This window comes from Arvicanthis niloticus, chromosome 1, assembly GCF_011762505.2.
Source record: "Arvicanthis niloticus isolate mArvNil1 chromosome 1, mArvNil1.pat.X, whole genome shotgun sequence".
NCBI classification, from domain to species: domain Eukaryota; kingdom Metazoa; phylum Chordata; class Mammalia; order Rodentia; family Muridae; genus Arvicanthis; species Arvicanthis niloticus.
In genome coordinates this window covers 125367143-125380742 of record NC_047658.1, presented here as the reverse complement: position 1 = coordinate 125380742, position 13600 = coordinate 125367143, and the positions used below count along the sequence as shown (strand labels likewise).

The 13600-nt window shown below is 43.4% G+C and overlaps 1 protein-coding gene across 3 annotated transcripts in view; it reads left to right on the top strand.

Moving 5' to 3' along the window:
* Gcnt1 (glucosaminyl (N-acetyl) transferase 1) overlaps window positions 1-13600 on the top strand; it is a 37280-nt gene continuing 23680 nt past the window's right edge. For 2 of the 3 annotated variants that reach the window (XR_013105796.1, XM_034494483.2), the window contains exon 1: window positions 1-137. The gene's annotated coding sequence lies outside the window, so the exon portion shown is untranslated. Of the gene's footprint in view, window positions 138-399; window positions 662-13600 lie in introns of those variants that run through there. The other variant, XM_076918263.1, reaches the window with a different exon arrangement.

The window sequence follows — 13600 nt, the reverse complement described above, 5'->3', positions numbered from 1 at the left end:
GGGGGCGTGGTCTGGAGGGTAGGTCCTAGGGCGTGGCGCTGCCCGGAGGTCTGGAGCAGAGAAGGTTGAGCGCGCCAGTATCTGCTTGGCGAGTGGATCCAGCGGTGTTTCGTGCGCCCTGCAGGCACAGGCTCCAGGTAACCTAGGCCGGGTCAGCGGTAGGGTAGCCCGGCAGAGTTGGACAGCACCGAGCCGGATCTATCGGGCGGGACGGGCTGCGCCGAGGAGGGAGTGGAGCTGGAGTAGGGAGAGAGGGAGCTGAGTCCGGGCACCCCGGGCTAGGATGGAGCAGGAGTCCTCTTCCCACTCCCCTTCCGGTCCCTCGGTGGGTCTCGGATCCACGTGGCATCAAGAAGTCACTTTCTGACCACTCTTTCCCGGACTGGTGTAATGAGTAAGGGCTTAGAAGTCGGGGTTGGTTGCAGGCGTGCAAAGTAGAGGCGAACGGTTACAGCGGTGTCTTGGGCGCCAAGGACTTCTTAAGCCCATAGCCCATCGTAGAGACCGTAGAGACGTTTGTGACTCCCTGTTAGAGCACCGACCGAGAAGCCGGCGCTGGGGCTGAGACTGACTGCCTTAGGCAATCAGTCTGGCCAGTCTGGGGTCCAAGCAGTCGCCGCTCTTCCTCTTGCCTTGGGCTTCAGGTCTGTTATGAAAACAGGTAATTCTTCTCAGACACGTTACTTCTTTAGGTTTTGCTTTTTCTTAGGTTATTAGTTTTTATTTTCTTTTTTTCTCCCTCATTCCTTCTCTCTCTCTCTCTCTTTCTTTCCTTCCTTCCCTTCCCTTCTCTTCTCTTCTCTCTCTCTCTCTCTCTCTCTCTCTCTCTCTCTCTCTCTCTCTCTCTCTTTCTTTCTTTCTTTCGTCTTTTCTTCTCTCAGAGATCCTCCTGCCTCTGTCTACCAAGGTTAAAGATGAGCACCTTCACACCTCAAGAGTGCGAAGTCCAGCTCACGCTCGCAGCTGCTCCCAGTCTCAGTTCTTCCACTGCAGAACAAAAAATGCGCCCCCCCCACCTCCCCCGCGCAACTGTGGAGGCTCCTCCTATGGAGGATACGAGCTTGGCTCTGCAAAAACTTAAGTGTCAGATTGATGTGTACTCTTTATCTTTCCTTTTCACCGCAGAACGGAACTGCTTTGTTACAAATAATGGAGGGAGAGGCAAACTGGTAGGAGGTATTGTTTAGAGAGCTCTGGTGCGTTGGAGAAGGAGGGTGGGTGGGGCTGTGACCTGAATTTGGTGATGGTGGTGGGGGGTGTAGCAATATGGTTTCTTCCTCTGGCCTGTTGCCCCTATTTAGAGCTGTTCTGAAAGGCAGGTTTGTCTTCTGGAAAGGAAGAGGAGGGGTAATTTTTTTTTTTTAGATCAGAGTAAACTATCTGTTAGTAGACAGGGTCCCCTCTGCAGGAGGATTGGAAGAAGGTTTCAGTTCTGGAAAGATGGAAAAACTATAGGTATTTCTACTTTCCTTCTTCCTTCCTTCCACCTTCCTTTCTTTTTCAGGCTTTAAAGGTGGGAAACCTTGCTTTCTTAGAAACGGCCAATTTAGAAATTAGGTGGTAGGAAAAAAAATAGTACTGTTGGAAAGTCTTTTCTGAATGTCAGATGCAGTTTTCTATTAGTTTGTTCGAGACAGGTTCTCATTGTTTAGCTCAGGTTGGCCTCAACGTCTGGATCGGCTTCCTGAGTGCTGGGATTTCAGGCCTATGTAGCACGGCTGACTGAAATGCTGTTTTCTATGGAGTGTGTAATATTTCAGCCACGCTGAGTAATGCAGCCTTGTATGTGGACAGAGAAGGATCCCTGAGACTATTTTTAGTATTCACCTTAATAAGCGAGCGATGTGCTTACAGTTCTGGGTCAGGATGTCAAATACCCAACTCTGCTGAAAAGGGTGTTTGTTCCCAGGTGACTGTGGTTGTAAAGCAAGTGTAGTATACTCTTGTGGGGACTATTGGGGACTATATTCTTAGCTTTGATGATGGAGGTGCGGGCTGATACTGTCCGGTTTCTATTGGAGACAAATAGCACACGTGTTTATAGCACTGCTGACATTTTTGACCAAATAGATTTCATTTTGTGATGGAGTCTGTACAACCTGCAACTCGCTCTGAAAGCTGAGAATGACTTTGAACTTCTAATCTGTCTGTACCCACTTTTCAGGAGCTGGAATCGTAGGTGAGCACCACCACTCCCCTTATATATTTGGTATCGGGGACCAAACCCAGAGCTTTCTTCCTGGCAGGCTAGTACTGTACACATCAAGCTGTGGCCCTAGCCCCTGGCCAGATGTTTTTTTGTGATAGGAGATTGTTGTGTACTTTATAGGACTTTTACCAGCATTCCTGTACCCACTGGGTGCTCCAAGCCCCTCCCCTGCTCCAGTGACATAAACTCATGGCTCCAGACATTGCCAAGGATTTCCCTGAGGAGCAAAGTAGGCCACTGAGGGTGAAAATTGGTCTACATAGGAAATGCTCTAAGTATCAGTGGACTATTGATTAAGTACTTCCTATCAAGGAGTAGAGAAGCTATCAGTAAATTCAAATGCCTCAAAATATATGTCTTATTATTATTATTATTATTATTATTATTATTATTATTATTATTACAAAGAGCACAGAGTTCTTATTCCCTGTAAATGGTTTCTGTACCCTGCCAAGTTTTACCACCACAGAAATTTCAGGTGTTTGTGCTATTGTAAAACTTGGTAAGAGTCTAGCGTTAGAAACTCAAAGCTGGAAAAATACTAGGGGATTTAGAGATCCATCAGTGGTTAAAAGGGCAGTTACTGCTCTTCCAGAGAATCAGAATTCAGTTTCCAGAACACATGACCGTAAGTCCAGCTTCAAAGGGTCCTGTGCCCTCTTCAAGTTTCTTTCATTAGCTGCATGCACAAGCACAAAGTTTTACACACACAGACATAAGCACATGTGCTCTAAAATAAAGAAATAAATCTTTTAAAAAGGAACAGTAAACTAGTTTTGATATTTCTTTTAATATACTCATTTTTTTTCTTTCAGCTTTTTGAAGTTAGAGAAGTATCTACTGGCGGCGGGAGCATAGTGAGTAGAGAAAGTTGACAGTCTGAAGTAGCAGCCCCAAAGAAAACTAAACAAGAATACTCAGTGTACACCTTTAACCCTAGTTCTCAAGACGCTGGAATAGACAGATTAATGGTTCAAGGTTCCCCTGGGCTACCTAGAGACCCTTCTTCAACAAACAAGATCAGCTGAGACTCAGTGTGAATAAAGCCATTGTGGTGGCTCAGCAGGAAGAGATGCCTGCTGCCAAGCCCGACTGCCTGACTTCAGTCCCCAGTCCCATATGGTAGAAGAGAATCAACCTTTAGCCAACGGCATTCTGCTGTGCATTTCTGTAGTCTGAGAACCCAAAAAAATAAGGGAAAAGAGCACCTTAAAATACAAGCAGTAACTGATATGGGAAGGAATTGTAGGCCTTAGATCAATAAGCTCAGGGAGCTAAAAGCATAGCCCAGGCTATGAAAGGTGAATTCTTATCCAGGAATTGGTTGGAGTTGTCCCCTTCAGAAGTTAAAGTAAGTTGTAGAACTCAGGACTAGATACATAATTTGGGAGACTGTTTGTTTGTTTGTTTGTTTGTTTAAAATGTAAAAAACGTAGGCTGGTGGCAACAGAGTATTTAAGGGGCCCCATGTGATGGACTTTCAGGTTGTCTTTCAAGTGAAGTTGGCTCTTTTAAAGCCTCTCTGTCCACAGCTAAATGGAGGATGGTGACTCTCAATAGCAAGTCTCCCAAATGCAATGTTGCTACCACCAAACACTGGAGTCTCTTGTTTTTGTTTTTCTCTGTGCCAGGTGGGGATCAAACCCAGGGCCTTGCTACACCTAGGTAGGTACACCTCCTCTGGGCTTTGTTTCCAACCAGCCCCATGGAGTTTCTGAGTCATTGATCTGTAATTTTCCATCCAATTAGGAGATTCCAAAGAAATCCTCCCATGGTTCGATTTTGTGTGTGTGTGTGTGTGTGTGTGTGTGTGTGTGTGTGTGTGTGGAGTAGTAGTAGTAGTAGCCTTCGTTCCTTGGGGTTTTGTGTACCCTCACTGCTTGTTCAATCAGGAGTTCACTGAACAGCTGTTTACTGAGATAACAAGTATTGTCGGCTCTGGGCCTCTAGCTGTGACCATGACAGAATGAATGGCTCTGCAGTTGTTCACTGTATCCTTGAGTCTGTTGGCTGGAGAAAGGCAGACAAGCACCCAATCATAGGCTATCCTGATCTTAAGTGGCAGTGTTTGTTGAAAAGCATAGGATGTTGTTTGTTGAGCAAGGGCCCCTTGCATGGTTCAAGGGAGACCCGGAAGGTCTCTTTCACTGTAAGTTGTGTTTGATATTTAACGTACCCAAAAGTGAACAGGAAGCAACCAGATAAGTTAGGGGGGGATGGATTTCTAGGAGAAGAGTGTTGCACTCAAGAGGAAAATGGTTGGGATGAAGACTTTGGGTCATTTGTAAGATCTTGGATATGATGGTAGTGGTGATACCCACCCATAGGTTTTTAAATGGTCATTCTGCAGCTGTGCGGAGTGCTGTTTGAGGAGTGGGTACTGTTGGGACTCGTGGTGCCCTTGTGGGGCACCAGTATGAGAAAACAGCTTTTTACTCCCAGAGAGAGCAGCACCAAAGGCTTCAGTTCCTCATCCAGACATATGGCTCAGCCTGTGCAGTCATGTGCAGCCACCCAGGAGGGGAGAGTGGGTGTTAGCAAACAGTGCAGTCACCCAAGGATAGTGAGACGGATGAAGTATAAAAGCAGAGAGAATGAGACTTGGTTTGTGGTTGAAATTAGAAATATAGTGGTGATTAACTAATACTGTTGACGGGTGGGATGGGGGACAAGATGACTCAGAAGTGTGTGGTGTGAACATCTGAGTGGGGGTGGGGGTAGGGAAAACATTTATGGTGCTGGAAGCACCAGGGTTGGGGTAAAGGTAGGTGGAAGGGCAGGATGAGGGTGGTACCAGGTTGGGGAGAGAAGGTAATTTCCCTGTCTGTAGACCTTGGAAGAGTCTGCAGACCTGGGTATTAAAGCCTCCAAAGAGAGGAAAGGTCTTTTTCAGCAGCTAAGGACCATTCCCTGTGCTGGGAGAGAAGCCAGTTATGACTGCTGTTCATAAGGAACCAGGTACACATGCAGGCTAGGCAGAAAACCTGGCGTCTGTGGTTTCTGGGGTTTTGTTTGCTCTTGGGTTCTTTTTTTTCTTTTCTTTCTTTTCTTTTTTTTTTTTCTTTTGTTTTTCCGTCTGGTTAGAATTGAGCTGGGAGACATTGCATTTGTTTATTTGTTCCTGGAAACATCTGGTAATCTGGTAGATAAGTGGCTAATAAAGTATGGGGAAATAGAGGGTGGGACCAAATTCCAGAGACAAGGACAGTGGGGCAGGGGTGGTGGGAGTGGGGAGGATGGACGAAGATGCTTTATATCTGGGACTCAAGACTTTATCTCAGTTTGCTCAAAAGAAAGAAGCAAGACCATTAGCTGAGTTTTTTTTTTTTTTGAAGTATGTATTTATTTCTTGAATTAGTGTATTTTTTTTTTAAAGCTTCTTCTTTTTAGAAATGTTAGTTTTGCTGTGCTAGGGATTGGGCCCATGAAAGACAAGCACCCTTCCACTGAACTGTAGTCCAGCCTGTTGGAGTATTTTCTGGTGCCAAGGTCCATGACTGAGCTCTAGGGAAAACTGTTCAGAATGGTGTTCACTGCTATTGAGTTAATTTGTCCTGTGAAGAGGTGAACAGAAACCCTGCTCACCAAAGGTGGGGCCAGTGAGAGACTGCAGGATCCCACCTAAGTCTGTCTTGATGAGCCAGTGAGAACACCGGTGAGGGGTAAGAAATGTGGGTGGACTGGAGAGTGGCCTCAGTCCTTTCTGGACCTAGGGTGTGGCCTCACTCCTTGGACACTTTCTGGACCAGTCACAGACTTTTGTTTACACTGTGAACGTTTTAGCTTCCAGCTAACCTGGTGATCTAGGGCTTTTCTGATGCCATTTTGTAAACAGTCAACCATGTTACTTCATATGCCACCAAAATCTTGTCTATGGTCACTGTAAAGACAAGGAAGTACCACTCTCCCTTAAGAAGCCCACACTCAATCTGGATATATTTGTAGTTTTCCCCAAGAACTTCTTTGTCTGTCAACTCCTGTGCTTAAATTCCAGTAGTGGTCTCTGACAGAACTTTGTGAGCTGCTGTGGTGACCATGTGGAGCTGAGTGTTTGCCCTGCATTGAGCTCTGCTTCCCACCTTTCACCCTGTGCTTGGGTGACTTAATGTTAGTTTCACCTGACATGGGTCTTAGCAATTTTGCCAAGGTTGCCAAAGGACAGTCTTGAGTGCCATTTCTTAGAAACATTACATTTAAAATTTTTGTTGTTGTTTGTTTTATTTTTTTTGAGACAGGGTTTTGTTGTTGTTGTATTGGTTTTTTGTGATATATGTATGTATATATATATATATATATATATATATATATATATATATATATATATATATATATATATGTCTAGCTGACCTAGAACTCATTCTGTAGACCAGGCTGGCTTTGAACTCAGAACTCAAATGATTCTGCTGTATCTGATTCCAGAGTGCTGAGATTAAGGCATATACCACCACTACCTGGCTACACTTAAACTGTTGAGATATAGTTTGTTATTGATCTAGTGCTCGGTGATAAGGCTAGGTTAGATTTGGCTAGGTCAGCTGTCCAAGGAGCCCCAGAGATCTGCTTGTCTCTTTCTTTTCAGTGCTGAGATTACAAATGTGTGTCACTATGTCTAGCTCTCTTTTCTTCTTCCTCTTCCTTCTCCTCTTCTTGTTCTTTTTCTTGACATGGTTTCTGGGGGGTGGAACTCAGGTCTTCATGCTTGTTGAGCAAGTACTGTACCGACCCTGACAGAAGCACCCCACCTTGATGTCTCAGGCTTATAGTCACAGCGGTGGGGCTGGGTTTGGGGAGGAATTACTGGATCCAAGGAGCTTCCTGGGCAGAATCTGCATACATACTTGAGGTTCAGTGAGATACTCTGCCTCAAAAAAGTAAGCAGGGGAGTGACTGACTGAAAGATACCTGAGATTGACCTGGTTTCTACATGCATGTGCAAGTACACGCATGTGAACGTGTACACACATAGTGCTCAGACTGTGAAGAGTGATTGGTACAGTGGGTTCTCCTGGAATATATAATATATATTATATAGCATTGTATATAGTAATATATCTAATATACATAATATATTACACATATATAATCTCTTGTGTATCTCATTGTGCAATTATTTGCCAATTAGAGTGTATTTATAGGGTGGGAGTATCGCTCAGTAGGATACTTGCTAGCATGTGGAAGACCTCGAGTTTGAACCCTAGCTCTGCCCAAAAGTAAAATAAAGACTTCCCATATAAGCATATGGCAATGCTACAATGACAAACATCTGGCGATGTGATAGCTTATTCTTTTAGCTACCACTTTTATCATGTGGTGGTCACATGCTGTTGTTGAGAATCAGCCTAAGCCATTTTGCTTGCTTTTGGAAGCCCATCTGTGAGGGCTCTTGCTCTCTGGACAGCAGTGTGAGAACAGGTAAAGGTAAATATTGACAAGCAAGTCTCAGGTCAGTGCTGTTATCAGTGTGGGCTCTGACTAAGCCATCTGTGAAAGGTCAGCTGTAGGATTCAGCTGGAGTCAGGTAGTCAAGAATTTTCTGGAATCAGCCATTGGACATAGGAATGTGCCTAGGGCATTGTCTCACTAGCCAGGTTTGCTTGTTTGGTCATTGTAAGAAGAATGTAGAACTGTCGGTATGTATGTCTAACCTTCAACAGTTGGAGCACAAGACCTCAATTTATTAAGTTGTAGAGTGGAATTCGCCAGTGGGAGTGAAGTCTTATTCCTTTCTCTGGGTAATAGAGCCATTAGGACTTAGGAAGCCTTGGTGTAATTACCATGTGGCCTTTCCTAAAACTGCATGAGGCTTAGTCCTCATATATCACAGGCTGTAAGTGAAAACCTACACCTAAGTATGTTGCATAGCCTGTGTATGTGTGTGTGTGTGTGTGTGTGTGTGTGTGTGTGTGTGTGAGAGAGAGAGTCTTTCTGAGTGTGTGTATGTGTGTGTGTGTATACTTTTGTACTCTTTTGTACTTTTATGCAGGGATCAAACACAGGACCTCAGGTATGCTTGAGAAGTATTTACTATTGATATAAATATTATCTTTTTGATAAAATATTTTTGAAGTAAATTATAAAGAATGTAATGATCATATAAACTGTAGCCAAAAAAAAAAAATGCATTAAGGAAAAAAAAAAAAAAAGCAAAAGGATGGGGCTGGAGAACTTGCTCAGTAGTTACAAGCACTTGTTTTTGCAAATGACCTGGTTTTAATTCCCAGCATCTACCTGGAGGCTCGCCTCCTCCTCAGGCACCAGACATGCATGTGGTATACAGACATTATGCAGGCAAAACACTCATATACGTAAAATAATAATAACAAATTAAAACACACTTACACAATTGTCTTTACATCAAATGTTTTATTTAGTGTCATAGGTATCTCTAACATTTAAAGGAAGTGTGTCCTTAGTGCTAAATCACTCCCATTGTGAAGGGAGCTCTTCTTTGGTAGACATGATTTTGAAACAAACAAGAAGTTAGTAGTGGTCTAGAAAGATTGCTCAGTGGTTAGTTACTGCTTTTGCAGAGGACATAGTTCAGTTCCCAGCACCCATGCAAAGTAGCTTATGATAGATGGTCTGAAACTCTAGTTCCAGGGGATCAGATGCCTCTAGCCTCTGTGAATCCTTATACTCACATGCACACGCACATACACACTCACGTGCACGCACACATGCACACTCATGCACACACACAAATGTGTATGTTAAAAATAGATACATAAGATGTTTACATTACAATATAGATTGATAGATTGATCATGGCCATTAATATTTTATGTCAAAAATGAATTCTATTAATGTATCTTTGAAAAGCCTAGGTGACTGGTACAGAATTATTTGTTGTTGATAGTTAAATTATCTGACTTGAAAAGGGAATGTAGGAATACAAGCCATATTTGAATAATAATGACCACAAGAAATTGTCAGATTTCATTCCTCCCGAAGTACAGATGAGTGGTGACCATGGATCGGAGTGTGGAAGGACACTGTCCAGACTGGGTGTAGTAGCCTCAACCGTCCCACCATCCTAACCTTTAGAAAGCCATTTAGAACTGGGTGTGGTTGTGCATGCCTTTAATTCCAACATTTGAAGTCAGAGGCTGAGAGATCTCTGAGTTCAAAGCCAGCCTGGTCTCCAAAATCCAGCCACAGCAACATAAGGAGCCCGTCTTTACAAAACAAATAAACAGAAAAAAAGGCATTTAGACCTTCATGCTCTCTTTTCTCATCAATTAAATCGGTGCTTGGATCTTTAAACTAGACAGACATTTTTCTTTAGGATTCTGGACATGTAAGTTGATGAAATGCTGTTTTGTGTTCCTGGCTTTAGGTGTTTGCCTTATTATCTGAAGTACTAAGAAATAAAGGCAGAAGCTTAGGACCTTGGTTTTTTTTTTTTTTTTTGGCTTTTCGAGACAGGGTTTCTCTGTGTAGTCCTGGCTGTCCTGGAACTCACTCTGTAGACTAGGCTGGCTTTGAACTCAGAAATCTGCCTGCCTCCCAAGTGATGGGATTAAAGGCCTGTGCCACTACTGCCACTACTGCCAGGACCTTGTCTCTTTATGGCAACATTTTTCTTAAATTACAGGACAGCAGTATGTACCCACACCCAGAAGACCCAGTAACTATTCCTGGGACTCTGTTCTCCAAAGTTCTTTTCAGTTTTACAATGGCACATTGTTCCAAAAATAATGTTTAATTACTCTTACGAAGTCTGCAATTTTCTCTAGAAGGCTTAGCAAATAAACACTGTGAGTTCCTCGAGAGCTGGTCCTATGAATTATTTATTTTGGTATTTTCCTCCTCAGAACCTGGAGTCTGTTGTGAGTAAGGTGCTCGGTGTAGAATTATAATTAAATACACTGAAGAATTTCATAGTAACTTTGAATTACACTGGAGTGTCTGGTACCCTGCTGGAAAAGAAAGGGTTTTCTCTGGGTTGGAGAGATGGTTCAGTGGCTAAGAGTGGACCCAAGTTCACAACCCCAGCACCCAGGTAAAGGCTGCATACACCTGTATTCACAGCATTGGAGAACAGAGACTAATGGACTTGGGAACTCACTGGCCAGCTAGCCTAGCCAAACGGTGACCTTCTGTTTCACTGGGAGACCTTGTCTCAGGCAGTGAGGTAGAGGGTGACAGAGGAAGATATCTCCCCTCCCATGTCCTCTTCTCACCCCTGAATGTTGGGAGTTGAGACTAGCCTGCATTACATAGCTAGACCTGCGAGAGAATTACATTTGAATTTCCTTTTTTTTTCTGCATGCCCCTTAAATTATTTTGAAAGTAGATACTGCAGCGTAGAGACCTTCAGGCCTTTCTGGAATCTGAATTGTTACTTAAATGATGATTTCCAAGAATCTGGCTGTCTTTGGCTTGCTCCAGAGGTCATTGTGATCAGATTCTCCTGTTCCTCATTTGTGAGCAAACTCAAGAGAAAGTACTGAAGCAATATCTGATGGTGAAGAACACAGAAGGGAACCTTGGTGAGGGACCTATCATATCACAGCTGAAACGGTGACAAATGTCATAGAGTCTATGCATGTGTTTCTCGGAGTTAAAATAATTTCAGAGAGTTGTAGATGAAGTGGTGCTATGTAACTTATGGTTCATTTGGAGGGCATTCAAGGTGTACAGAGATGTATAAATACTGGTATAGGAGTGCTTTTCCTGGGAATTCCAAAGAAATCCTTTAAAAGGAAGCAAAGCTAGAAGTATACTAAGATATTTATAGCAAATGCTCGTAACAGTGTAATTTGGAAGTACCCAAATTCAGCTCTAAGACACAAGTTGTGGTGTAAACAGTAAAGATTCTTGATATCCAGGAAATGAAAAAGGCAGGAAATAATGCCCACCGCCCATTAATGTGAACAAATAAGAGAGTCTGTAACATTCACAGATACTTATGAAAAGCAGTGAAGAAGTGTGAACCTAGGGCCAGGGAAGGCTCAGTGGCCTTGCCTGTCATGTGCAAGACCCTCGGTTGGATGCCCTGCAACCCTCCAAATGGAGTGAATCTGAAAAATATGAATTGGTACCATTGTGAATTTGTTTTTGAGAAACTATCATGGTGCTGTGTGAATCTTTGTACTGGAGCTTATGTTGGAGTATTGATTCCTGTTTAGAAATTTGAAACTTCCTTCTTTGAGAATTTCACACATATGTACTATGTATTTTGATCATATGCATTCCCCAGTCCTCATCTCCAGAACCCTCCACCCCCGAAATCAACTTTAATTGGCCTCTCCCTTTCCTCTTTTAAAACAAATGTAACCCACGGGATCCAAAATTCCTGCTACTCAGACCTCATGGCTGTGGAACCACTGGAGCATGGGCAACCCACCAGACTCCTCTAGTTAGTATCAATGGCTTGAATCAGTGAATTCCTTCTTAATCCATGCTGGAATGTTGACTGGCTTGACTGATGTCTTCTCTATCTCAGTCTGTAATTTTTGTTGTTGTTTTGTTTTTTGAGACAGGGTCTGTCAGTGTAGCCCTGGCTGTCCTGGAACCTGCTATGTAGTCTAGCCTGCCCTTAAACTCACACAGATCCTTCTGCCTCTTGGTAATTTTTTGTTTTGTTTTGTTTTGTTTTGTTTTGTTTTGTTTGAGACAGAGTTTCTCTGTGTAGCCTTGGCTATCCTGGAACTCACTCTGTAGACCAAGCTGGCCTGGAACTCATTCTGTAGACTAGGCTGGCCTGGAACTTGGAGTTCCACAAGCCTCTGCCTCCCAAGTGCTGGGATTAAAGGTATATGCCATAACTGCCTAGCATAGTTTGAAATTTAAAAAAAAATGCTAGAATGAAAATCTAAAATGCAATATAAATTTAATTTTAATTATTTAATTCAAATAAAATTTCTCTATAGGAAAAAAAGGTGCTCACTGAATAATTTTGAGTGGGTGCTTCCCACCTTTTTTCATTGTGTATATTTGATATATTCACTTGTATACTTTTTTTAAAGAGCATACTGGAATATGATTTCTAATCTGAACATACTAATTATGATTTCTTCTCAGGAACATTTTAAGATGTCATTACATTGAGAAATGCTTGGTTTTGGAGATGGTTTTAAATTTAACAACCGTATCTAAAAGTGAACATGGTGGGTGACGTTTCCCAGTTGGATATTGAAAGCAATAAAAAGTCATATGCAGAGGCCAGGTCATGAAGAGGCCCCTGAGGGTTTGGGGCTGACACACTTCATAGGAGAGTTTATGATATCCAGCCTGCAGGAAGACTGGGGTGGGAGGGTGGGGAGTATGTGGAAATCCAGGGGACACACAAGGAGCCGTTAATGACTGTTTGCTGTGTGGTTCTTGGCTATAAATAAAGCCTGTTTTCTGGTCTCTGTCCAGTGACCAGCCCTTCCTCATCCCTGACCGCTGCTACAGTAGAGCAGACGACCACGTGTAAAGCAGTTGAAGCCTCAGCTTTTTATTACTCTGGCTCTTCCGTGAGAACAAAAATGGCTGCTCAGAGGGTTGTGATGAGCACTAAATGAGAATGTATATGAAACTCTTGCTCATTACTAATATTAATTCCTCTAAGTGGTGGGGATGCTAACTGCCTTTAATCCACGTGCTTGGGAGGCAGGGGCAGGAGCAGAGGCAGGTGGATCCCACACAAACCCTGTCTGGAAAACAAGAATAGGAGGAGGTGAAAGAAGAGGAGGAAGAGGAGAAGGATGGGAAGGAGGAAGCAAACTAATCCATAGTTTTGGACATTTTTGCATTTATCTTCAGATGCACATCAAATTCAAAGCCACTCATTATGAGAAGTAGATAATTTTATTTAAGCTTACACCACTGTCCCCATTCCCAGCAGGCCAAAACACAGCAGACAACCTCTCCAGCCCTGGCCCTGGTGAACCTGCTGAGGAGCAGCTGAGAACATTAACACTCAGGAATTTGGCATCGCTGACCAAATTCAGCACTCTCCCTTTCTAATTTAAAGTTTAGAAACAGTGGGATAATCCCCAAGTAGGATGAGAACTCTACCCAAAGAGGAGGCCTGTGGTTTGGGGTTCCTTTATGAATGCTCTTTCTGTAGCAGCCAACAGTGGGTGCTATGGATTCCTGCTCTGTTCCTTGACTCCCTGGCCCACTGCAACTTGGACCATGTGGGTGCATGTTGGGGACCGCTCTGCCAAATGTTGGAACCCGTACTGCCAAAAGCTTGGGGGCCAAAATTGTTAGAGCCCGCACTGCCCCAAGCTTTGGGGGCTAAATTGTCTCGGCTTGTACTTCTGCTCCGGTCCACGGGTCAGGGTTCAGCAAGAGAGAGAGTGAGGGCAGACGCAAAGAATGGAGACCAGACAGAGTGTTATTCAGTCCTGTTTATTCTCGTCTCTCTTCCTAGTCCAAGTCCCAAGTCTCAAGTTT